Source organism: Sorex araneus, chromosome X, assembly GCF_027595985.1.
Source record: "Sorex araneus isolate mSorAra2 chromosome X, mSorAra2.pri, whole genome shotgun sequence".
In the NCBI taxonomy this organism is placed as follows: Eukaryota; Metazoa; Chordata; class Mammalia; order Eulipotyphla; family Soricidae; genus Sorex; species Sorex araneus.
In genome coordinates, this window is record NC_073313.1 from 334,446,477 (window position 1) to 334,472,842 (window position 26,366).

General features: G+C 40.0%; 1 protein-coding gene across 1 annotated transcript in view; it reads right to left on the reverse strand.

Annotated features, from left to right (window-relative positions):
- Positions 1-26,366, reverse strand: part of EXOC6B (exocyst complex component 6B) — a 565,697-nt gene that overhangs the window by 49,759 nt on the left and 489,572 nt on the right. The gene's annotated exons all lie outside the window — the stretch shown is intronic.

Consider the following 26,366-nt stretch of genomic DNA (forward strand, 5'->3'; position numbering starts at 1 on the left):
TATCCTCTCCTCCATACAAAGTAGAAAAGGAGTAACTGTCCTGAGTGACTTTAGTTAGGAGGTCTTTGACAAGGGGGACTCTAGCTTGCCACGACTCGGAGTGAACAGTGAGCAGGAGTGAGCAGGAGTGAACAGGGAGTGGACAGGGAGTGAACTGAACAGGAATAAGCAGCATTCTGTGAGCAGTAAGCCAATTTAAAAAATTTGTATCAGTTGAGGCAAGAGAACAAGGTGGCCTGAACTAAGATATCTTATTCTTCTGTAGGTCTAGCTTTGTGGATTAAAGATTTATATTGTGTGTTTCCCATAGTATCCCACCATTATGCCTTATTTTCCCATTCCAGACCCGCCCTGGATAATACCAATATATGCAGGTCAGGAGAAGTTACGGATTAAAAAAACATTGCACAATCTGGTACCTACAATCCCTCCCTTTTAGGAACTTTCTCTCCCTTTATTCAAATTTGAAAAAGGAGGAAACATACAATGTACAAAGCAAGATTTCATGAGCCCCTGCTATACCTATGTGGGACTTCCAAGCTCGAAAGTACAGAAAGAAGGTATTGATCACGTTTGCTCCCTCAGCTATGGAAAGGGGCTGGTATGAAAGGAATGAGTGTGTGGTGTGTAACGAGAGCACCCATTGTGCCACGTACCCTTTACTGAGAAAGGAAAAGTCTCCCAAATGGGGAGCATTTGGTCTAGTGGCCATGAGTCTTCCACCTTACGGGAAATTCCTTCTAAAGGGAAGGGAGAGGGCACTTTGCCTTCAAAGGGCCAGAGAGAAGAGTGGAGGTCAGAGCAAGACGGAGAGAAGGCAATCACAGTGTGGGCTGCATACGCATGGGCACCGGGGTCTGCTTCAAGGGATGGAGAGCTGGTGCTTTGTTAGAAACCTCCAGAGATCAGAGACAGGATCAGCATCCTGAAGACTCTGTGTCTGTGTCTTATTTTTGTCTTATTTTTTTCTGTGTCTTATTTTTCTTGTGCCTCAACTGATTCGAACAGGACCTGGCACAGAACAGACATTCAGTAAGAAATAAGTGCTAATATAATTATTATGTGCCTGATCCCATACTAAGCATTTTTATATATCATTTTTATTATCCTCAAAACAATTCTATATGACAGTTTATTAGTCAGTTCATTTTAAAGAAGAAGTGAATAAGGTCTGAAAGGTTAAGTACTGTGTTTCAAATCACTATGGGACCTTTGGGAAAAGGAGCATGTATGTTATGTGGGGCAGTGAAGGGAGAAAATAATGCCCATTCACAGGTCAACATGTACTCAGAGGAAAAAATACTACTTAGCTTTGGTCAGCTGAGAACATATTATTTGTGGATGTGCACATAAAGCCTGCTAAGTGCTACTGTGATTGTCTCACTAGCAAGGGTACTTTCTTTCTTTTTATTTCGGGGGGGGGGTCACACCCAGCGATGCTCAAGGGTTACTCCTGGCTTTGCACTCAGGAATTACTCCTGGTGGTGTTCAGGGGACCACATGGGATGCTGGGAATTGAAGGGTAGTTTCTACTTTTTTTGGGGTAGCTTTCTACTTTGGTCATGAGACAGTTTTAATCATAAGCATAAAGATGTATTATCATTAAGCAATGTATGCATATTAGGAATCCTTTATTCTGACATAAGTTGTAGGGTCTCAACTTCCTGTAGGAGACCAATATTAGTCTTAGAACACTATCCTCTGTGTGTGTGTGTGTGTGTGTGTGTGTGTGTGTGAGTGCATGCCTGTGTGTCTGGGCACCCATAATGTGTATGTATACATTCATTAATATGTCTATACTAAGTAGTTACTAATTACTTTAATTAACCAAATTGACCTGATTAGCAATGATTCATTTGTCCACTGTTCTCCAATGCTATTTATTCTCCACCGTGCTGAGCTTTTATTTGTTTTTAAGACATTCTATATTCAGCCCTCACTGCCTGTGTTAGTTCTTATATTTCCTTAATCCTTCACTTCTACTTTTATATGACAGCCTTTGAAAGAAAAAAAAGAAGACAGATAAAAGAAAAAAAACCCTGAGGAGAATGAAAAAGACCAATGTTTTTGTCACTTAATTGTATCTGTAGCTGCTAATCTATGGGGTACTTGCTTTCTCCAGGGAAAATGAGGCAGTAGCATTCACCAGTGAACACAGTGAATGAAAGAGCTCGTCTGGCATCCTCAAGCCAGAGAAGAGAAGGTGCAAGAAATTACCAGCTACTACCATCAAGTGGCCAGCTACGAAGAAATCCTGACCAAGTCACTGATCTTATTCCCTGAAGCTTGACTTCATCAGGGATGGAGGGAGGGAGAAGGAAAGCAGTGCAGGAATAAGTGATCCTGGAAGATCACTACCACATCTGGGGCACAGATCCATGGTTTAGATAGCAGGACTCAGCTACTAACCCATCATCCACTCATCTCTTCAGCTTTTCACTCCATGCTGCAATCCTGCTTGCATTCAGATGATGGGTTTTATGCCCAGATTAGCTGTTTATAGCGTTGCTATACTAGTTCTGAAGACTCAGTTTTCTCTCCTTCACTCTTATACAGCATTACTCACTCTTAATCTTTAGTTTACTACTCTTCACTTTTCTTCTTTGTCTGACTGAGTCAAATGGATGAGATGATTGAGTCTTGCTGGAGGGTCAGCCACAGGTTTTTCTCTTCATTGTTTTCTGCTCTGCCCCAAACATGGAATGCTCTCCAAATAGGAAATAATGAGATAGCTGCTTCCTTATGTTCTAATCCATTCTCTACTTAGAACTCACACTATAGCATTTTCAGTTCATTTCATTATTTTTATCATCATTCTTTGGAATGAGCAGGACAAATTATTAGCCTCTCTCTATATATATACATATATGTATATGTATATATATATAGATATATATACTCTCTCTGTCTCTCTCTCTATATATATATAAACTAAGGCTCAGAGAGGTTGACTTGTGCTGGTAGAGCCAGAGTTGAACACTGGTTCACATACTGTGGACTTCTTGGGGGCCTGACTCATGGGACAGCCTCAGGTAAGCCACGTCAGCTACTTGTTTAATCTCTAAAATGGGGATAAAAGTACCAACTTGCTTCCCAGGGAAACTGCAGAGATTAATTAGCCAATAAACAATTGTAAAGGGATTTGGAGACTCCAAATGTTACATAAATGTTTTAATAAGCTCTTAGTGTTATGGCACCAGTAGGCACCCACGGGTGGAAATGAGATAAATTATCTGTAAGTACAAACATACTCCTCAGGACCTGAGGAGTAAATATATGGGATTCAGCTGGTGTGGGAAATAGGCCCAGTTCTTTATATAATAACTGTAGGATCTGGCTTTGTTACGTTCTGTGTCTGCTAGCCCCCACACAAACTCAACTAGATGGTGTTGAGCTCATTCTCTCTCTCTCTCTCTCTCTCTCTCTCTCTCTCTCTCTCTCTCTCTTTTTCTCTCTCACTCCAGTCATTGTAATGAGAAGATGCCAGAAGACTATCTGGCTTCGTACGTCTCCAGGGGCAACAAAAATGATCACAAGTAGACTTCCTACAAACTCCCCAAAAGACTACTTGAGGGTTTGCTGGCCACCAAAAATCATCCCCAGTGATTTACAGAGCACTGAAAGCATATACCATGTGGCAACGGCTACCAAGAAATAATCCAGACTTTCCTAGTCAAAACAGTGTCATCCAAAGTGGGAAAGCTGCCTGGGAGGGACTAGAATGATGCAGAGGGCAGTAACAGCCTTGGGTATAATTGAAGGTCCCTCCCTGTTTTGTTTTGTTTTGTTTTTTTGCATATTGAGGGTAGATTTCCAGAGAGTCACTAAAACATATTTTTTTTTTATAAAAGGGGGGCAGTAATGCTATAGTTTCTTTATTTTCAAGGATACCCATTTAGCCTACTTTACAATAAGTAGCACAGCGGGTAGGGCATATGCCTTGCATGCAGCCGACCCGGGTTCGATTCCTCCATCCCTCTCAGAAGAGCTCAGCAAGATACTGAGAGTATCCCACCGCATGGCAGAACCTGGCAAGCTACCTGTGGCGTATTCGATATGCCAAAACCAGTTAACAACAAGTCTCACAATGGAGATGTTACTGGTGCCCACTCGAGCAAATCGATGAACAACGGGACAACAGTGCTACAGTGCTATGTCACATCACAGAGGAAAAGTGGTAACAATATCAATCCAAGAAAATAGCAGAAATGAACTTAAAAAAAAAGTGGTACGATGCCAAATGATCCAGTGCTAACCTAAAAGAGTACTGTGTGCTTGATACCTAGGTGGCACTATTCATTTTTGTTCACTTGAAATAAAATGTTAAAGCCAGACACATTAAAATAATAAACAACATTAAAAAATGCCTATAAACAGGTTGGGAAGTCGGATCAAAGGACTCAAAGGACAAGCCTTGCATGTGGGAGCCCTGGGTCTAATCCAGCACCTCTGAGCACTGTCAGATGTGGCCTCCACACAAACAAATTCACTGAATACTAACTGAAAACATGGCACTGCTCTTCTCTCAGGATACAGACTTAATTAATTCTATTTTTTTTAATTTTTGGGTCACACCCAGCAATGCTCAGGGGTTAGTCCTGGCTCTGCACTCAGGAATTACTCCTGGCGGTGCTTGGGGGACCATATGGGATGCCGGGGATTGAACCTGCGCTAGTCACGTGCAAGGCAAATGCACTGCCTGCTGTACTATTGCTCCAGAAAGGGTTACCTTAACTTACTGAATAATGTAAACTGTCCCCCCATCCCCTACATCTAGTGCACCTTGGCATTCTTTTATATAGGGAGGTGGCATAACTGGCTGTGGTCATCAGGGCTTACTCTGAGCTCTGTGCTCAGGATTCACTCCTGGTGGACTCAGGAAACCCTATGTTGTGCCAGAGATCGAACCTGGGTTGGCTACACGCAAGGCAAATGCCGTCTGCTCCGTACTATCACTCTGGCCATCACTTTCTCATTCTTTTGACTCTAATGATCCCCTAACTCAAGCATATAGTTTATTTATTCATATGCATACATGCATAAATCCAGTTCATTTATTCTTACTCCTCAACCTTCTGACTCCTCCATCCTCAACTGTAAGCAGCATGAGGTGAGGAATCTCAGTCAATTCTGTTCACTGATGCATTTCTAGTGCCTCACCAGAGAGTTATTAAATGAATGAATGAACTCCTGGAATAAATAATCTCCTGAGAATAACTGACTTTTAAATGACTTGAGGGCAGAGACTGCTTTTGAATAATCACTAGGCTCAGCTTGGGGGCCAGGCTTGATACATTTAAAAATATAGTCTCTTTGACATATGTATGCTCTACGCTGTGACTGCCGTCTTTGATCTGCCTTTTCGTCTTGATTTTGGGAAACTCTTTATGATTTAGTAGTCAGGAAAGAGGGTCAAGATGGGGAGGTAAAGATAGGGAAAAGCAAGGGGCACGAGGGAAAAAGCAAGGCAAGACGGAGCAGGGATCCAGAATAAGCAGGTGCCAGGGGACTCACTGTGACCCACTGCTAACTGCTTCACCAAACCTGGAGATTTACTCATGAAAAAGTCAGAGAAGATGGTGACTCCCTGAAACATTTATAGCTCCTGTCATTTTGTTGGCTGGACCCCACAACTTGGTGTGCTACCAGCACTTGAGTAATGAGTCTTATAATATGTAAGGAATTGTTCCTGAAGCGTAGAATCAGATATGGGATAGAAGAGAACTGGGTGCTGCACCAGGTTCATTCCTCACTGCTGAAGGGAAGGCACTGTGTGTGAGATGTTCAGGAGGCTACCCATGGCCCAGAGTCCATGCACACATCTGTCTACAGGAGAAGCAGGCTTCTAGAAAAAGGCACCCACTGGAGCTCTTAGAAGGGCAGGCAGAGGGACAACACCCACCCGCTTCTGGAGCAGCCCAGCAGAGAAGGCCTTTTGCGAAGTGCAGGGCCATCTCTGCTGCAAGTTGCTCAGGTCTGAGATTCACCTCTGTGTCTTACAGGAGAAGCAGGCGTTAAAGCATGGGAGAAACGATGTTTTTCCAGATAGAAGAAGAAATATGTCAAACTTCCATTATTTAAAGTCAGAATTGGAGGCACAAGATAGTATTCAATAACCTTCTTTTCTTTCTTTCTTTGGGGTGGGAGGTGGTTTGACCTAGGCCCGGGGGTGCTCAGACTCCTCACTCTCTGTTTGGGGCTCACTCCTGCTGGTGCTCGGGGGGACTATGTGTGGTGCTGGGGATTGAACTTGGGACAGTGCCTGTGCAAAACAAATACCTTAACCCCTGCACTATTTCTATGACCCTCAAGCAACTTCTTAATCATTTCCTTTGTGGAGGTTGGGAAGGCTGGCCCACGTGGTGCTACTAAGGGACTACTCCTGGCTCTGTGCTCAGAAGTCACTCTTGATGGTGCTCAGGGGACCATATTCAGTGCTGGAGATTGAACCAGGGTTTGCTCCATGCAAGACAAGTGCCTTATTCCCTGTGCCATCTTTCTGGTCTCTGTTTTTAAATTTATTTATTTTGGGGGGTATGAGGATTAAATCCAGGGTTTCACACATGCAAGGTTCTATCACCGAGATACATCCCAGATCCTTTAATTATTTTATTATAAAAAGTTTATAACATACCTAAGTATTACTGTACCTAGTTATAGAACCTCTAAGAGTGCTGGGCTAGAAGCTAAAGTGGGTACCAGCTGGGGAGCATGTTTGGTCTTGGTTCTGGTGACACAGTGCTATATAGCCAGATCCTTTGGCAGCGACAACTTTCTCAGGGTTGATCTGCTCTATCCTGTATCTAACAGTATCGTAAATCCTGACTGTGCTAGAGACGGGTGATGATACATTTGGCTGGGCTCCACAAGCACTTCTCCTTGATAAAGCTAATATTGCACAATGGGCTAAGTACATTATTTAATATATCCTAAGTCTTCAAATAGCTCATCACAAGCTACTCTGAGACCTAGCTGGGCAGGAGAAACTTTTATGCCAAGGGTTCCATCACGTATCTGAATTCTTCACTCTTTCTTGAAGAACAGTCTATTCAGAAAAGATATCTGTACTCTGATGTTCACTGTAGCCAAAGTCTGGAAACAACCCAAATATCTAAGAACAGATGTCTGGATAAAGAAACTGTGGTACACGTACACAGTGGAATACTACTCAGCTATGAGAAGAGATGGAATCATGTAATTTGTTGCTATGTGGATGAATTCAGAGCATATCATGCTGAGTTAGTCAGAAGAGGGACAGACACATCATACTTCTCAAGTGGGATATCAAGACATGCAGTAGGGAAATAACGAGTGTCTAAAGACAACAGAAACCAGTAAGTCATCTTCAGTAGGAAGCTTACCACTGGGAGGAGGAGACCAGAGAGGGAATGGAGAAACGGAATGGGGGAGGGGAGGGATCTGGGGGAACACTAGCATAATGGTGGCGGGAAGAAGACGCTCTGATGGGGGTGTGTGGTGAGAGGTTATTCTTATATAGGAAACCCTGTCATTAGCAGTACTGTAAACCATAGTGCCTAGAAAAACTTTAATTAAAAAAAGGACGCTTCTGTATTCTTTAGCAACTAAGTCAGCGAGGTGAGGCTGGTGGCTAAAGACACCGAGAGGAGATACTCAAGTTCATGTGAAGGCTTGCACTCTACTTTTCTTCTAAGACTGGCTGCTTCCTATGTGAGTCACCAGCCCTGAAAGTGTGTGTGTGTGTGTGTGTGAGAGAGAGAGAGAGAGAGAGAGCGAGAGACAGAGACAGAGAGAGATAGAGACAGAGAGAGACAGAAAAGGAGAGAGGAAGAGAGAGATACAGAGAGACAGAGAGAGAAAGAGAGAGACAGAGAGACAGAAAGAGAGAGAGGAAAAGAGAGACAGAAACAGAAAAAGAGAGCACAAGGACACAGGTCTGTGTGCAGTGTGTCTGACTTCCTTGGGCCTTGCACCCCTCTCTCCTAATCCCACCCCCTAAAACACTACCATCTTTTCCTTGGTTACGAGGCTCCAGCCTTACTTGGTAAAGAGATACAAAATAGACTTGAAGGCAGATAAAGTTACGATAAGGCAGATAAAGTTATGATAGTAGCTCCTTGGTTCGGTAGCTACTAGCCATTGAGAAAGCACTCTTCAGAAAACACAGAACAAAGACTGGCCCTTGGTTGGAACCATAGAGCCCAAGACTCCAGACGTGATTAAAGCCCCTAGTGGAGCGCAGTTTATGAAAGATCAAGATGTGACTCATCCTTTGTGCTTAAAGATTATGAAACCATTCCAGCCTCTCCCTAGACAGTATCGTCCTCCCCCCGCCCTCACCCCCAAATGCTAGATTGCAAACAGAGCAAGCAAAAGGCACAGCATCTCTGATTACGACCTCTGTTAAGGGTTCCTCCTAAGCCTCCTAGTATAGTTTACAATTTAACATTTTTGCCTTTGTAATCTTTAGCCCTTGTGTATATATCATCTAATGAAAAGGCCTTTTTTGAATTAACATGGTATTTGGAAAAAGAACATGTGTTTCTGTTTTATTATTAAATACATTTATAAAGAGAAAAAAAATGTTCTCAGATCTTGTAGATGCCTGGTGTTTTTCTTTTTGTTTTGTTTTTGTTTTGTTTTGTTTTTTAAGCAAGAATCCCATAACACTGCAGGAAAACAGAATCCTTCATGTAAATACGCTGGTGGCATGGGCCATGATAAGTTTCGGGGCAGAGAGTAATTATAAAGCTCAGGAATTCAGATTTGCCTCATCTGGCCACCTTGGGGGAAAACACACGGTCCTGCCTTCCCCGGCCAGCCTGAGCTTGGCCTCTATTAAGCAGGATGTTCTGGAATCCAGACCATTCCAATTACCACAATAGTCTTGTGTTTCAAGACTGCTTGTTTATAAACACAGCCACTTTCTAGTTTAATTTCTCTCCTTTTCAGTGCTTTTCAGAATGCAAGAACTTTAATAAGTATTTTTCAGGCTGGTGCCTGATGATAGGTGTTAAAATAATAAGAGATACCAGAAATTTATGTGAGATAAATTCATGCTTATTCCATGTTTACCAAGAATGCTGATTATTTGGGCGTTTAAAAGTTGCTACTGTATATCTAGGGATTACAAATATATTAAAAAATATTAAGTTAATTATTTTAAAGGTGTTGGTATAACTAAAGTTCTTATACATTTCACACAGGACAATATGGCACATTCTCATACATCTCACACAGGAAATTCTCATACATTTCACACAGGACAATATGGCACATTCTCATACATTTCCATGGGAAATTCGCATACATTTCATACAGGACAATATGTCACATTATTCAAGATGAAATATTATCTTATGACTTGAATATCATAAAACTCTTCTCACCCTCTGGCACAATGTTTCCACTCTGCAATGTACTTATTTATGATGTAAAAATGTTATATGCATAAACATATACTATATAAATCAGGAAGGGAAAACAAAACATCTTAAAACTAGTTAAATGTCTATACTAGGATGTCAGTAACTTTATGATGATGAAAGCATAACAGAATCTTTCTAGAGGAAAAGAGGAAAGAAACAAACATATGTGTAGTTTGAAAAGCATATTGAGAATTATATTCCTTTTCTTTTCTTTTTTTTTTGGGGGGGGGAGGAGGGTAACCACACTCCACAGTGTTCAAGGCTTACTCCTGGTTCTGTGCTTAGAAATCACTCTTGACGGTGCTCAGGGTTCCATTTGTGATACTAGGGATAAAACTGGGTTCAGCTATGTGCAACACCATGGTTTTAACTCACTGTGGTCCCAATTCTATTTTCTTTTAGATATAAAATCGCTGTTTTATAACATTAATATAAATGGGATGTGATATTCATGTTTGCTGAAAGAGATATGAAGAAGGAAAGTCTGACAGACAATAATTAAAATCTCAACAGGAAATCTGATAGAAGCAACTCAGCTCTCATAGCTAATGTTTATTATACTTTAAGTGTTAATCAATTTAGTTTTCCTATCCCCGGGTGGTAAAGCTGCTAAAATATTGTACGCTGATCTAAAAAAAATCCAACATCGGAAACACGCAGGGAGTGAAAAATTCATTCGGTTGTCCTAGAGAGCAGGGAAGTGTCTGAAATGTGGATTTTCAGTCTCCACATGGGGACTGGAGACAATGATGGACTTTTGTATGGAGCCTGATCTGACCGGAGACTGCAGTGTAAAGACAAGACTTTCCAAGGGCTGAACCCTAGTGAAAGGGGAGAATGCAAAACAAACCTGCCCTTCAGAATAATAGGAATAAGGAAATCTGTTATTCATAGCATTCTAAATACGCTCTGCATCTGCATTTTAATTTCCCCCAGAACACAGAACAATGTTTTTGACATCTTTACATATTACTATACAAAACATCTATGTTAGTATCCTACTCAACAGTTACTTGTTGTGGTGAATATGTGCAAGTATATAAATATGGAGGGCTGAGTCCTTACAGCAGAAGAGTTGAGTGAAAAGATATGCAATTTTATTTCTTCCTTAGAAGTTGTATCAATTGGATACTACTGCAGAAATTTATGTGACAATGTCCCTAAATCTGATTAAAATATAATATGTTGGTAACTTCACAAAGAATTGAAATAAAATGTAAATTCACCAAAACAAAAGATAAAGAAAGGAAAGAAGATTGAAAAAAAAAAGAAAAGAAAAAGAAAGAAAAGAAAAAGAACCAAAGGCGAGAGAGTTAGCTCAGTAGAGCTGGGGTACAAGTTTTGCATGTGGGAAGCCCAGACTTGATGCCCAGCGCCACCCTTCCCCCACTTAGGACCACCAGGATTGACCCCTAAAAGCTGAGCTCCTGCATAGTGTGGGCCCCAAACGAGAAAAATCAAGAACAAAAATCAAGTCAAAGTAGAGAGACTTAGGAGATAAGATCATTAATATGTGATAATGTTCCTATATCATCTGTCACTGTCACTGTCATCCCGTTGCTCATCAATTTGTTCGAGCGGGCACCAGTAACGTCTCTCAATGAGAGACTTATTGTTACTGTTTTTGGCATATCCAATAAGCACGGGTAGCTTGCCAGGCTCTGCTGTGCGGGCTCGATACTCTCGGTAGCTTGCCGGGCTCTTCGAGAGGGGCGGAGGAATCGAACACGGGTCGGCCTCGTGTTGAAACATAAAACATAATGTGTTGGTAACTTCTTAAAGAATAAAAATAGAATGCAAAGTCACCAAAGGATAAAGGCAAGGAAGAAGACTGAGTAAAAGGAAAAACCATATTATGTTTCTAGCATATGATTGCTATAATGAAATGTGGTCTTCTAGCACTGAATTCTGAAATAGAAATAGGATATTAATGTACTGGTGACGAAGCTTGAGAGTCTAAAGTTCAGCTTGTAGTAATGCACTTATATTAATTTTTGAGTTATGATAAATATACTGTGGTCACGCGAACCCTCTACATTTAATGATTTTTCTGTAAATCTAAAGTTATTCTCCCCACAAAAAGAAGGAAAAGGTAAGGCACCCTAGCATGAATGGAAGACTGTGTAAGAATGATAAGGAGCAGGGAGATAGTGGTATCTATGCTAGGGACTACAGTTTTGAGTTCTGGATAGTAAAGTTCCATCTCTGACTAGCTAAGTCACTTAATCTTTTTTTCTCCAACCTCCCTTTAAAATCTTTTTTTTTTTTTTAATTGAATCACCATGAGAAAAGTTACAGAGCTTTCAGGTTTAAGTCTCAGTCATACAATGATCAAACACCCATCCCTTCACCAGTGCACATGTTCCACCACCAAGAACCCCAGTATACCTCCCATCCACCCACAACCCCCCACCCCCGCCTGTGTGGCTGATGATTTTCACTCTACTCTCTCTCTTTATTTTGATTACATTCAATATTTCAACAGAAAACTCACTACTATTATTTGGAATTCCCCCCAACAATCAGACCTGCCAAAAAGGCATCATTTAATAATTTGTTTTCCATTGCTGAGAATGAAGAGCATATGAGGTTGCACGGCTGCCACAGTGGCTGCACAGTTTTGGATTTCTGGTATTTTAGTAATTAAGTCCAGAGATATTTATGCCAGAAGTTGAGTCACTGCAAGCTTGTGCCTCAGGTTAGTGGGCTCCACAAATGGTGGTCGCCACTTTGCCGACGAAAGGAAAGGCCGAGAGAGAAAAACCTTTCCTCTCCTGGAATGGCTTGGGGCTGTAGCCTAGTTCACAGTCCAGAGGCATTTCTGCAAGAATCCGCTGGGTGCTGAAAGTAGTTAGTGGGCCTCCGGGATCATGGTCTTTTAGGAGTGGAGGTCCCTTTAAACTCTTGACCTGAGTTTGCTTAGATTGTCATGCTCTAAAGAAAAAGCATGAATGGAGTTTTCATTTTCACTTTACCTAGGTCATAATGCCATTACCAAAGCATACTCACTGGGAGCAACTATGAAGGGACTAACTTCTTTCACTCATAAGACAGTAGACTTGGTACATTAGTGAATTTGTGTTCAAGTTATATGAACTGCTCAGTGGTGGTGATTACATTAGATTTGACACTGCTGTCAGTCAATTAAATACTGTCAGGATAAAATGATAACTGCTTTGAAATTAGGTATTTTTCTGTCCTCTTAAGTAAAAGCAAATTCCATATTTGTTAGCTAGCTAGTAAGTGGTGACAATGAAAACCACCAGGACCAAAAAGATATTTAATACTCAATATGAATTCCAAAGACAAATACATTTCAGGTATAGTTTTTAAAAATCAACATTAGATGAGATATTATCTTACACCACAGAAGCTGGCACAGATCTAAATGAACAAAAATGACCAACGCTGGGGTGGATGTGGGAGAAAAGGACTCTCAATTCATTGTTGCTGGGAATACTCATGGTCCAGCCTTTTTGGAAAGCAATATGGACATTCCTAAAAAAACCTAGAAACTGAGTTTCCATATGACCCAGCAATACCACTTCTGGGAATCTACCCTGGGGGTGCAAAAAAAAAAAACCCACAGCAGAAATGACATCTGCACTAGTAAGTCCATTGCAGCATTGTTCACAATAGCTAGGATATGCAAATAACCTGGGTGTCTGAGAATGGACGACTGGAAAAAGAAACTACATCTGCACAATGGAATACATGCAGCTGTTAGAATAAAATGAAGTCATAAAGTTTGCTTATAAGTAGATGGGCATGGAGAGTATCATGCTGAGTGAAATGAGTCAGAAGGCGAGGGACTGATACAGGGAGAGGGACAGACATAGAATGACTGTATTCATTTGTGGGATGTATTGCAAACCATAATGCTCCAAAATAGAGAAGAGTAAGAATAAAAGAGCCCGCATAGAGACAGGTGGAAAGGTAGGGGTGGAGTGGGGGGTGGCAGGAGGGATGCTGGGTTCACTGATGGTAGAAATATACACTGGTGGAGGGACAGATGTTGGGACATTGTATGACTGAGACCCAATCATGAAAGCTTTGTAACTGTGCATCTCACAGCAACTCAATAAAAAATAATCTTTAAATCCACATTATACATATTTATATTACATTTTAAAACAATATAAAAACTAGAATAGTGGAGAAGACAAAAAGAAATTCAGAAAAAAGTCCTGGTGAATAACACAAAATAAGATAATATATAAAAATGGGGGCTGGAGCCATAGCACAGCGGTTGGGCGTTTGCCTTTCATGCAGCCGACCCGAATTTGATTCCTCCGCCCCTCTCGGAGAGCCCAGCAAGCTACTGAGAGTCTCGCCCGCATGGCAGAGCCTGGCAAGCTACCCGTGCATATTGGATATGCCAAAAACAGTAACAATAAATCTCTCAATGAGAGACATTACTGGTGCCCGTTCGAACAAACTGATGAGCAATGGGATGATAGGACAGGGCATATAAAAATATGGTATTAACAAACTGAGTGATTTAAAAGACAGAAGTCCTCAAATTCTTCTAATAAGAAAATCCAAGCATATACTGCTCAAGTATAAAGACTTCATTCTAAAAGCTTACGTATGAGGACATACAAAGTTCATTATAAAGCATAGAAAAGGCATAATGACAAACACTGAACAAAAAGGACAGTAGGAACAGTATGAACTATAAAACATAAAAGTAGTGCCAGGAATAAAGAGGGCCACTAGACATTCATTGGAGAATAATTTACCAAGACGTAAAATTTCTAAACATTTTAAATACACTTATAAAATCTCAAATATACAACTATGCAAAGGAAAAAGTGTTACAACGATACGATACGAATCCATAAGAATGAATTATCCAGATACAATAAGAGGGAGACTTTTAGCACTATTATTTTGAAACCTGAAAAAGCTGATTTTTGAAAATTAGTAAAGATGCAGATGACTTGAACGACACGGTGATTAAGCTTGACTCACTGGATAAGTAAACTTGCAATCATTTACTAGCAAATACACATTCTCTTCAAGCACTTGTGGGCCATATACAAAAGCTGGTGATAGACAATAAGTAATTTTAATCCTTCTCCACCCCTCCCCCCCCGCCCCCTGGAAACCTTTAAGTTTATTCAACTTTAAAAAAAAACCATAAAACTGCATGGTGAGGCAAAAAACATAAAGAAATACCTTCATTCAGCACTGTATGACTAATATTGCCTACTTAACTAATATTAATCAGTCTGAGAAGAGTATTGCTAGTGGAGGAAAAGTATTTGCAAAGGTAATATGATACTAAAGAACAGGCATTCAGGGTAAAGGTATAACTGAAACATAGGAGGAAAGGGAAAAAGGAAAGGGCAGACTGGAATCAGGAAGTTTAGATTTTATTTTAGTAAAGGGAAGAGACCAAAGGGGTCTAAAGTGTGACAGCTGGCAGAATCTGATCATTCTACTCAGCTGTGGAGGAAATACACCTTGAGAAGACAATAAAGGGAAAAGTAGGTGGAAAAGTCTCAATTGGGGAAGGAGCAATGAAGGGAGATACAGAGTAACAGACTGATTTGCAAAGGGTAAGTGGAGAGAGTTGGTATCACTTGGTAATTTACCCTTTATCCAAGGGAATGAGTAAATGGGAGAAAAAAGAGAAAGAATAAATTTAAGGTTTCTTAGTTTGAATAGTGATGACAGTAATATGGAGAAGGAATGGAGCCAAACAGGTAGGAGAGAAGGGAAGAAACCTACACTGAGTTCAGGACTTAATGCATTTAAGTACTGGAGAGAGGGCACCCTTAAGATCTAACTCCAGAAACAGTGACCAAAATAAAGAGAGAGCCCACGGAATGGGAAAGAATATTTACCCAATACCCACCTGATAAGGGATTAATATCCAGGATATACAAGACACTAGTAGAATTGTACAAGAAAAAAGACTCCAACCCCGTCAAAAAATGGGGAGAAGAAATGAACAGAAGCTTCCTCGAAAAAGAAATTCAAATGACCAAAAGGCACATGAAAAAAAGTTCTACATCAGGGAGATGCAAGTCAAAACAACAATGAGATATCATCCCACACCACAGAGATTGGCACACATTCAAAAGAACAAAAGCAACCTGTATTGGCATGGATGTGTGGAGAAAGGGATGCTCCTTCACTGTTGGTGGGAAAGCCAATTGGGTCCAGACCTTTTGGAAAACAGTATGGGCATTCCTTCAAAATCTAGAAATTAAGCTTCCATATGACCTTGAAATACCATTTCTGGGAATATATCCCAAGAGTGCAAAAAAGCACAGTGGAAATGACATCTGCACCTGTATGTTCATTGCAGCCCTGTTCTCAATAGCCAGAATCTGGCAACAATCTGAGAACAGACGACTGGTTAAAGAAACTTTGGTACATCTACACAATGGAATACAACACAGCTGTTAGGAAAGATGAAATCATGAAATTTGTTTAGAAGTGGATAGTCATGGAGAATCTCATGCTAAGTGAAATGAATCAGAAAGAGAGGGACAGATATACAAGGACTGCATTAATTTGTGAAGTATAAAATAACATGAGACTGACACCCAAGGACAGAAGACACAGAGCCAGGAATATTGTTCCATAGTTGGAAGCCTGTCTCATGAGCTGGGGGAGAATTTTGGTAGCTGGAATAGAAAAGGGATCACTAAGTCAATGATAGTAGGAGAAATCATTTGGAATGGGAGAAGTGGGCCGAAAGTACATAAAGGACCAAACGTGATAGCCTCAAGGTATCTATTTTGCAAACCATAATGCCTAAAAATAGACAGAGAGCACGGGGGAAATTGTATGCCTTAGAGGCAGGGGGAGGATTGGGAAGGGCGGGGTGGGGGATACTGTGGACATTGGAATATGTGCACTTGGGGAGGGATGGGTGTTCGATCATTGTATGACTGAAACTCAAACATGAAAGCTTTGTAACTAGATCTCATGGTGATTCAATTAAAAAAAATCTAACTCTGACTGTGATAGTTCAGCTTCTAAATTTCAGAAGAAGCATTAGGAACACAGGGAAGCAGGTGGAGATTAGGGACTAGAAAGGTTCAAGTTGGCAGAAATGAAACAATCAGGATTTGCCTGCTATTTCCCCTGAAACCACAAACGTCATGACAGCAGGGCAGGTCTGGTTCAAAAATCTATTGTCTACAGCAGCAGGGAAGAGAATGCTTCTCAGACCTGGAAGAAGTCCTTTATTAACGGAGCGGGAGAAAGGAGGAGTTCCCAGAGCATCCCATGAAAGAAAGAAAGGGACATTCTGTCAATGCAAACTTGTGTGCCAGTTCCATTCTTCTGTAGTTAATATTGCATGAAAATGTTACAGTGACTTGCAATCGCAAAAATGAGAAACCCTCTAAATTCCTAACAAAGATTAAAATCGGTAAATTGTGGCACATTAACTCAAGATATTTCTTTCAGAAAAGCTGCCTGTGTTCAGAGAAATAGATACCACATGTCATCTAATGACATGCCTTAAAATCTACACTGTTGGTGAAACTTTGGTTATGTTTGTGGTCCTGGATATAATTATGTCAAGACAGGGAATTCTTTCTGACGGGCATTTCCATTTCAAGGCAGGGTATAAAGTCAGGATCACCTTACTGTACAATGCACCCTGCAGAGAAACCAAAAACAAACAAACAAAAAAAGGAATGCAGAAACACAGGAAAGAAAGGGGTGGGTGCAGGGGGAACGGACCTGCATTCCCAAAGTAATGCTCAATGATGCTCTGGGGGGGTGGGAGGTGGGGCTGCAGGCATACAGTTTTTTCACTATGGTCAGTAACGTATTAAGGACTTTAAGAAGCTCTGCTGTAAAGAAACACATTGAGGTTTGTTTAATTTAGCATATCCCATATTTATTTATATGAAGTTCTTTCACTGCCAGACATTATTAGCATGCTATGAAACTATGGTTTATTGAGCGTAATTTGAGAAATATGAGCTAAACAAAAATATAGATATATTAGTGAAAAAAGTAACTTTGGAAAGGCAAGACTCAGTATGAAGGCAAAAAGACTGAATTTGGGAGGTTTGACTTCTGAGTGATTCCTTTCATTGAAGGTACCTTTTGCATGGTAATTCCTTCTTGTGTCAAGTAAGGATAAACATTTACTTCATCTTTCTTTTACTTAGTGCTGAATAATAGATGGCGGATATGCTAGAAGAAGTGGTCAATACACAGCAATGGATACTCTGCACTTTAACAACTTGATTCAAGTGTTCGCTATAGCTTATCACTATTAAGGAGTTCAGAGGACCAAGCAAACCTAGCTGACAGTAGCAGAATTTAATCTGGCTATTGGAGTACTTCTGGCAGGTGGCTAGAAAGATGGCATTTCAGGTAAAAGATTAAAATAAAAAATGACAGGATATACAAAAGATAGTGATTAAAAAGTGTCATTCCTTGTGAAGTTCGGACATAGGCTTGCAAGGCAAGTTCTTGATCGTTGAGTCACATGTCTGTCAAAATACTTTTTTCATTTACACCTTTCTGGGGCAGGGGTCGCTAAGCAGTGCTCAAGGGCCTGGGGTTCTTCCTAGCAATAGTTGGCCAATCAGGTCAGATGGCACAGTCCTAGGGTTAAGAATGTGGCCCAGCTCAGGCCCCAAAGGACTAGGGGCCATTGTGGTCACACCTGGCAGTACTGGGTTGAGCGTTTCTAGAGCTTCATTCAGCAATGTCTGAGATCCAGCAAGGCTGGGGATCAAACCAGGGTCCTGTGCCCCTGACCTCTGTCTCCCCAGTCCCCCAAATGCCTTTTCAATTCATGAGAACAACTGGAGATAAAGTACAAAGTAGTTAACATTAACTTGATAAAATCAAACTCACTGAGAATGTTTGACTTACAAAGTTTCCACTGAAAATAGAATCTGTTCTGGTTTAACATGGTGGAAGATTTCCTCAACTTTTCTAAATTCCTTTTACCCATGGGTCCCCAACATCTTTCAATAATAATATTAGTTTAACATACTTGGTTTCCAGGAGCCAGAGAGACAGAGGCTGAATTATAGCTCCAGCACTACATATGGTCTCCCAGCACATCAGGAGTGAGATCTCTCCCTCTCTCTCTCTCTCTCTCTCTCTCTCTCTCTCTCTCTCTCTGCTTTTTGGATCACATGAATGATGCGCAGGGATTACTCCTTGCTCTGCACTCAGGAATTACTCCTGGTGTTATATGGAACACCAGTGACTGAACCTGAGTTGGTCATGTGCAAGGCAAACACCTCATCCACTTTACTATCACTCTGGTCCCCAGGAGTGACCTCTGAGCACAGAGCCAAGATTAATTCCTGAAAACCATTGGATATGTCCCCCCAAACAAACAAACAAACAACCTCCAGATAAAATTCAAATACTTGGTTGACAAATCTGTGGGACAGTTAGTAATGGTGCAGTGCTGTAAAATGAACTGTGTGAAACAAAAAAACAAAGTCCTTATTTCAAACCTTCCTTCAAAGTGAATTCTAGATGCAGTTATAACTTAATCTCTCCCCACCCCCCACGCCAGTTCTGAGGAAAGCAAATATTTTGTCAGAATCGAAATGGGGTCAACTGCATGTAAGGCAACACCTTAACTTCCTGACCCAAACTATCCTCCTGACTCAACTTACATATTTTATTTTATTTTGTCTTTTTGGGCCATACCTGGTGGTGCTCAGGGATTACTCCTGGCTCTGAACCCAGAGATCACTCCTGGCAGGAACCGTATGGTGTGCCGAAAATAGAACCTAGGTAAGCCAAGTGCAAGTGCCTTCCCCACTGTCCTATTGATATTTTAGATTGGAACAATAAAGAACAACTAGTGACATTAATTTTGCTTCTGATTATTGAAGAATTATTGGAACCAAACAAGTGAAAATTGCAAAGAAAATCCATAAATTTGACTAAATACAATTTCGAAGACTGAGTGTATATTAAAAAAAAAGAAATCAGAGAATGCATGCCCAGTATATATGTCAAAGGAATATATACTGAACTCCAAGGAACAATACCTATACTATATAAAGAGCAACAAATGATAAGCAAAAATACAATGTGCCCATAAAACATGGACAAAAGACATTACTATATATTTCTAGATACTCTACTTATAAAGAAACATAAATGTCTAACAAATATTAAAAACTAGATTTAGCTTCAAGGGCAGTCAAAGAAATATAAATTAAAAGAATGAGATAGAAGTCAGGAAGGTTAGCTCAAGGGATGAGACCAATGAATGTAGTCCTGTTTGTACCTGAGTACCTTCAGGTGTGGTTCTGGAGGTCCTCAGCCCCAGGGGTCTAAGCACAATGCACCACTGCACATGAGCACCCAACTAGCAACTCTTCAATACTAATTCAGCCACATAAAAGTGCTCCATAGATTTTGGCTGATAATGGTACTTAAGAATCTAACCAACACTGTGTAATCTTATTCCAAGCATTTCTTTTTTTGTGTGTGTGTGTGTGGGGGGGCACACCCAATGATGCTCAGGGTTTACTCCTGGCTCTGCACTCAGGAATTACTCCTGGAAGTGCATGGGGGACCATATGGGATGCCAGAGATTGAACCTGAGTTGGCTGCCTGCAAAGCAAACAACCTACCCACTGTACTATCGCTCCAGTTCTCCAACCATTTCTGATGATTCCTATTCACCCTTGAAGTAAGTGCAAACCCATGAACAGAAAAACTAAGTGCACTTTCTTTAGACTCATTTGGGGGGCCACCTCTGACGGTGCTCAGGTCACCATGTAGTACCAGGGAGCTGCCCTGGTCTTTCCTCAAGCTAAGCACATGCACAGCCCATTGAGCGTTCTCTCCAGTCTCTCCCTTAGATTTCTGAACTGAATCAAAATGAAATGAGATGGTTCCTCTGGTGATCAGAACAAGCAGACATTTGGCAAAGCACGTAACTCTCCAGGGGCTGCTTAGCAGACTACAAAGCACTATTTATACTAGCAGACACGTGTCAGTTAGAGAATAGGATTGCAATATTAAGCCACTGGCTATATCTGTATTCCTGATTTTCTCTGAACTTGGAAGAGCTTTCTAAAAACACTCTTCCAAGGGCAGAGGGAACTGGCTTGTCGGCAATATCCTAAAATTTTAGACTTACAAAATAACTATTTACCTGGTTTTCTAATACAATGTGACTTTGAACCTAATTTCCTATGAGATAGTTACAAAATCCAGGTACTTTTGGGTTCAGCAGAATCTCCTTGAAACTTCGAACTTCAAACTAGTATTGTCCTTGTCTCTCAACTGTTTTGACATGTTTGACCCATGATGATTCAATCAATTAGTGTTGTTCTTGAAAGATGTGGTTATTTCTCTGGAAACTTTGACTTCACTGCCATTTAGGAAGATACAGCACAAACAGATAAAGTGGGAATGCGAGGAAAAAGAGACAACAAATTTCAGGGAAAAACACGGCAGTCTCAGTTTCTCTTCTACCATTTCAGCTGACTGCCCGGCTCCTGAGTAAGGTGGGTACTATCACTGATGACTATCAATAGCGTATTCCTCAGCCCATATTTAGCAGAATACTAAACATGCTTTTCTATTCTCTTAGAATGATTTTCTACTTGTTGGGTAGAAAAAATGGCATGACTCTAAGTATATAGTTTGTATTTCCTGAGGTATAAGGATAAAAGGTAAATTTGGAAAAGCATAGTGACCCATGGAAAATAGAAGAGAAGGGGTGATATCTACTCCTGAATCACAAAAATATTTGATTACAAAGATAAATTCACACTTAATGTTGACGGCAGTACTTAGTATAACAGCCAGGATATAGAAACAACCCAAGTGTCTAGTGACAGGTAGATAAATTAAAGAAACTGTGGCATACATACACAATGTAATTCTACACAGCTTTAGGCAAAGATGGAATCTTCCAGTTTGCTGCAACTCTGATAGACTGGAGGGCATCATGGCAAGTGAAATAGGTCAGAGGGAAAAGGACAAACACAGGATTATCTCACTCAAGTATGGCATGTAGAGAAATAAAACAAGCAAATGGAGAATATCAAATGATGACAAATCCTTGGTCCTGTATTGCAAACGTGAGATTACTAAACTGATTGTAGGGCATGGGATGAGGGTATGGGGGGAATGATGATGTGAACTAGAAGTGACAGGACAGTGACAGAGGAATTTGGACACATTAGTGATGGTGAGGTGTGGTAACTGTACATCAAGATCATAAACACTGATATTAATGCCAACAATGCTACCTAAACTACAATAACAAAACAGCCTTTTTAGAAAGGAAGAGAATGGCTGTACTAGATAGAGGCAATTCAGGAAGTTCATTCATTGACTCATCTACTCATAAATATTTATGGAACTTATGTGAGGTGACAGGCATTATGTAAGAAAGTGGAAATGTAGAATGTTCAATTCCTGAAGATTGACACATTATTTTTATTTTTATTTTTTTTTTTTTTGCTTTTTTGGTTACACCCAGTGATGCTCAGGGGTTACTCCTGGCTTTGCACTCAGGAATTACTCCTGGCGGTGCTTGAGGACCATATGGGATGCCGGGGATCGAACCCGGGTCGGCCACGTGCAAGGCAAATGCCCTACCCTCTGTGCTATCGCTCCGGCCCCAAGATTGACACATTATTGAAGGAAATTTTTCCAAGCTGGAAATGCACATACTATGTGGAAGGTATCAGATAAATGGGATGCCATCTCCTTTATGTCTGATAACTCATTATATATGTATGTATATATATGTATATAATTGAATCACCATGAGATACAGTTACAAAGCTTTGATGTTTGAGTTTCGGTCATACAATGATTGAACACCCATCCCTCCACCAGTGCGCATTTTCCACCACCAATGTCCGCAGTATCCCCTTACACCTTCCCAACCCTCCCCCTGCCTCTATGGCAGACAATTGCCCCCATACTCTTTCTCTACTTTTGGGCATTATGGTTTGCAATATAGATACTGACAGGCTATCACGTTTGGCCCTTTAGCTACTTTCAGCACACATTTCCCATTCTGAAAGATTCCTCCAACCATCATTGGCCTAGAGATCCCTTCTCTATTCCAGCTGCCTTCTCCCTCAGCTCATGAGACAGGCTCCTAACTATGGAGCAATATTCCTGGCTTTTGTGTCTACTCTCCTTTGACCACTCATTTTTATCATCGGCTAAAGAGACATTTCTTCCAGAGATTATAATCAGGAAGTTGGAAGTACACAGATACATAATTTTAATAAGATAATAAGAGAAAAAGAGAGCAAATACTAAAGGGGAAAATATTCAATAGTCTGCATAGTCTAAAAAATTGCAGAGAACTCAACACATAAATCAAAAACTCAGAAAACTGAGAAAATGACTATTAATAAAGTCAAGTCTCTAGCTGACATTATAAAGCTACATGGCAAAGAGAAGAGAACTTTTGTCCTTCTAGCATGGCACAATCAGTTTTGTCCTTTTCCGAACTCATGACCCCCCCACAAATCCCCACCCAATCCGACCTCTGAATCTCTGGAATTGTGACTTTGTGCTGGGTTTCACATATTATGGAATTTTGTTTTCTGTTCTGTAGAACATATTTCTACAAAGTGTGACATTAGGGTAGCAGCAACTATAAGTGGAGTGTTCCCTGGAGGCTACTGACTTAAAGTGTGGATAGAGAAGAGCCAGAGAAAGAAAGAAGAAGGAGGGGGGAAAAGGGGAAAAATACACTCTTGAGCTTGAGGTGGCATCTGTATTAAACAACAACAACAGCTTAGACAAGATACGCCTGCACACAGAACTATGCAAAGAGTACTACAATCAGTATTAGAACATTTTTCTCACTCTAAAAAGAAACCCCACACCTCTTTTCAGTAGCTATTCTGAAGTTAACCCAGAACAGGGCCTGCTTTCAACAAAACTATTTTACAACAGCCTGACTGGGATTTGACCAGAACTTAACCAATCTGGAAGAGGAAAATATGCAATTCAAGACTCTTTCAGATTTTCCACTTGAAGAAAGGGAAACACTGGACTCTAGTCCTCTCTGCTCTTCCTACCTCACTGTGGAAAGGTAAGGTATACTTTTGAAATTTCACATCCCAGTGGTAAAGACTCACAGAAGTTCAGGAACAAGTAAGAGGACAAACAAATGATCAATAGAGCTCTTGCGTGATGAAAGGTAAATGCAATTCAAAGAATAGCACATCTTGGCCACGGGCCCTAGAAAAAACAATGTCTAGGACCTCACGGTGATTCACTAATAAAAAATTTAAAAAGAAAAAAAATAATTTTTAGGGAAACAAAAATAAGACAAATAAAGGATATCAGAGAAAACTTTAGCTTGATGTATCAATAGTGAAAAGTAAACACAACATAACTCCTATCCTAATAATCATAAAAATGCTCCACTAAAAATAGATTTATTGACTTCAGTTTCTTTAACCTACTATATCATGTCGGGCTTTCAACCAGAAATTACTAGGCACACTAAATGGCAAAACACAGTTTTTTGCATGTTTTGAAGTGACAGAATAAACATCGGAACCAGGCTCATATATAACAGACATGTTGGAATCATCAAATTGGGAATATAAGAAAACACAATAAAACTCTAAGAAAGAATCAAAGGGACATTCCAGAAATAAAAACTCAACAGAAATTAAGAATGCTTTTGAGGAACATAATTTGATATGATCATTACTGAGAAAATAATCAGTGAATCTGGAGAAGTATCAATATAAAGTTCTAAAACGAAAATGGATAGAGTGAGAGCAGGGCAGAGTTATATCTAGAGCAGAATATCCAAAAACTGTGAGACAATTATAAAGGGGTGGTATAAATGATATCATTAGAAGCAAAAGAAAGGAACAGAAGAAATGTATGATGTGACAGTGACTAAGAATGTTCCATAATTAAAGACAGACATCAAAAACAAAAAATAAAAAACAAAGTCAGATCCTCAGAGGAAATCTGTAGGATAAATACCAAAAAAAGTATACCTAGCCTACATATTCAGATTACAGAACATCAGAAACTAAGAGAAAAACCGATCAACCAGAGGTTGAAAAATCAAAACCAATCAACAAACAGTTTACTTATAGAGCAGAGGCTCCTAAACTTTACCACTCCTTTTCAGAAAACAAAACAATCACATTGAGTATCTCTAAAAATGTACCTTCTTTAAGCAAACAGAAGAAAAGTGAGCCCCAATTATACTCAAGGCTACTATTGTCACCCTGGAGTAATGCAGAGGCCCTCAGGAGGCAGTGTCACCCACTTTGGAAATCAACACTGTAGAGGAGCATGAAGAATAAGTTGGGGCTTTTCTTAAAAAACAAAACAAAAACAAGTAAGCAAAAAGAAAATAAAATGAGTATTTAAACTGGTGAAAAGAATGTCCACCAACCTAAAATTCTAAACCCAAAGAAATTATCATTCAAAAGTGAAGAAGTGTTTTCTCAGAGAGACAAAAAAAAATGTAAGGAAGTTGAAGAAATAAGTCCTAGATAGTAGAAAAGGGAGAAACAACAACAAAAACAACAACAAAACTTCAGGGCCCCCAAACAAAAAAGCAATCTAATGGACATAAGTCTTCCCAGAAGACTTCCCCCAAAGTCTGGTAATCAGACAGATCAGGGGAAGAAGTGGGACACAATCTGAAGCCACAGTTAAGGAGCTGCACCTCATTGCTCCAATGCAGAAAGAGGAGGCAGGAGGAAGAGAACCTAGATGGAAGGACTCCTGTGGTTTAGGTGTTGGATGGGACAATCCAGACTTACATTTGTACATGGGTAGATCACAGTGAGTTTATGGGGGAGTACAAAGCACATGGAAAAGAGAACTTTTGAACTGCTGAAGGAAATTTTAGAACAACAGCCTTTTAGATGTTAAATGATATATAAAAGAAACTTCTTAGAATAGAGACTTAAATGAACTTGAAGGGAGTTTGTGAGAAAAACTCACTCAAGCACAAATGAAGGAGCTAAAGTATGTAAAAGCAGCAATAGAATGGAAGAAGTTAAACACCATATCACTAACCTCAAAGACAAGGTGCATTACAATATCAGTAATTAAGAGCTGTTAGGAAAAACTTAAAAAAAGAGAATTTGAGGTATATTTGACAATATTAGGTCATAGGAAATATGTTCCAAATCATATAAGGAAAAGGAAGAAAGAGGAAAAAAGGAGAAGAAGGGCTGGTGAAAGAAATAATAGCTGAGAACTTCTCCAATCTAAAGAAGGAGCTTTGTGCACTTTCCAGGAGCCTCAAAGTGTGGCAAGTAAAATAAACTTTGAGAGTAGCACCAAGATACACTACAATAAAAATGACAAAAAACAGATTCCTTAATGCAGAAAGAGGAAAACAAGCATTCATACAAGGGAAATGACATAATTATAACTCACATCAAACTTAGGAAAGCAAGAAGAAGATGGAGTGATAAATTCAAAGCACTGAATGAAAAGAACTTCCAACCAAGAGCCTTCCACCTGAAAGACATTCTATCAGTTAGATTTGAGGGAATGATAAAGACATTCTCAGACAAACAACAGCTGAGGGTATCTGTCACATCAAAATCAGTTCTGCAAGGGATATTTCCTACAAAACTCAAATGACAACTTAAATCCTCATAGAAAAAAATAGCAACACATTTCTTCAAATCAGTAATTTATCAAAATGTTAGTGAACTGAATTCTATCAAAATCACAATGTGGCTGGATGGGTCAGGAAACAAAATCCATACTTCTGTTGCTTACAAGAGATACACTTGAATCTCATCATAAAAGGAAGCTTAAAGTGAAAGGATGAAAAATAATCATAAAGGCTAATAATAGGCTTAAAATAAATAAGAATGGAGTATCTTCATCAGACAATAACATTCAAGCGAAAATAGTGAGATAGGGATGGGCATTACACATTTGTTAAGGGTCAATAAAATGATGGGAAAGTAGGGCTTATAAAGTAACTTCTAATAAACATGAGAAAAC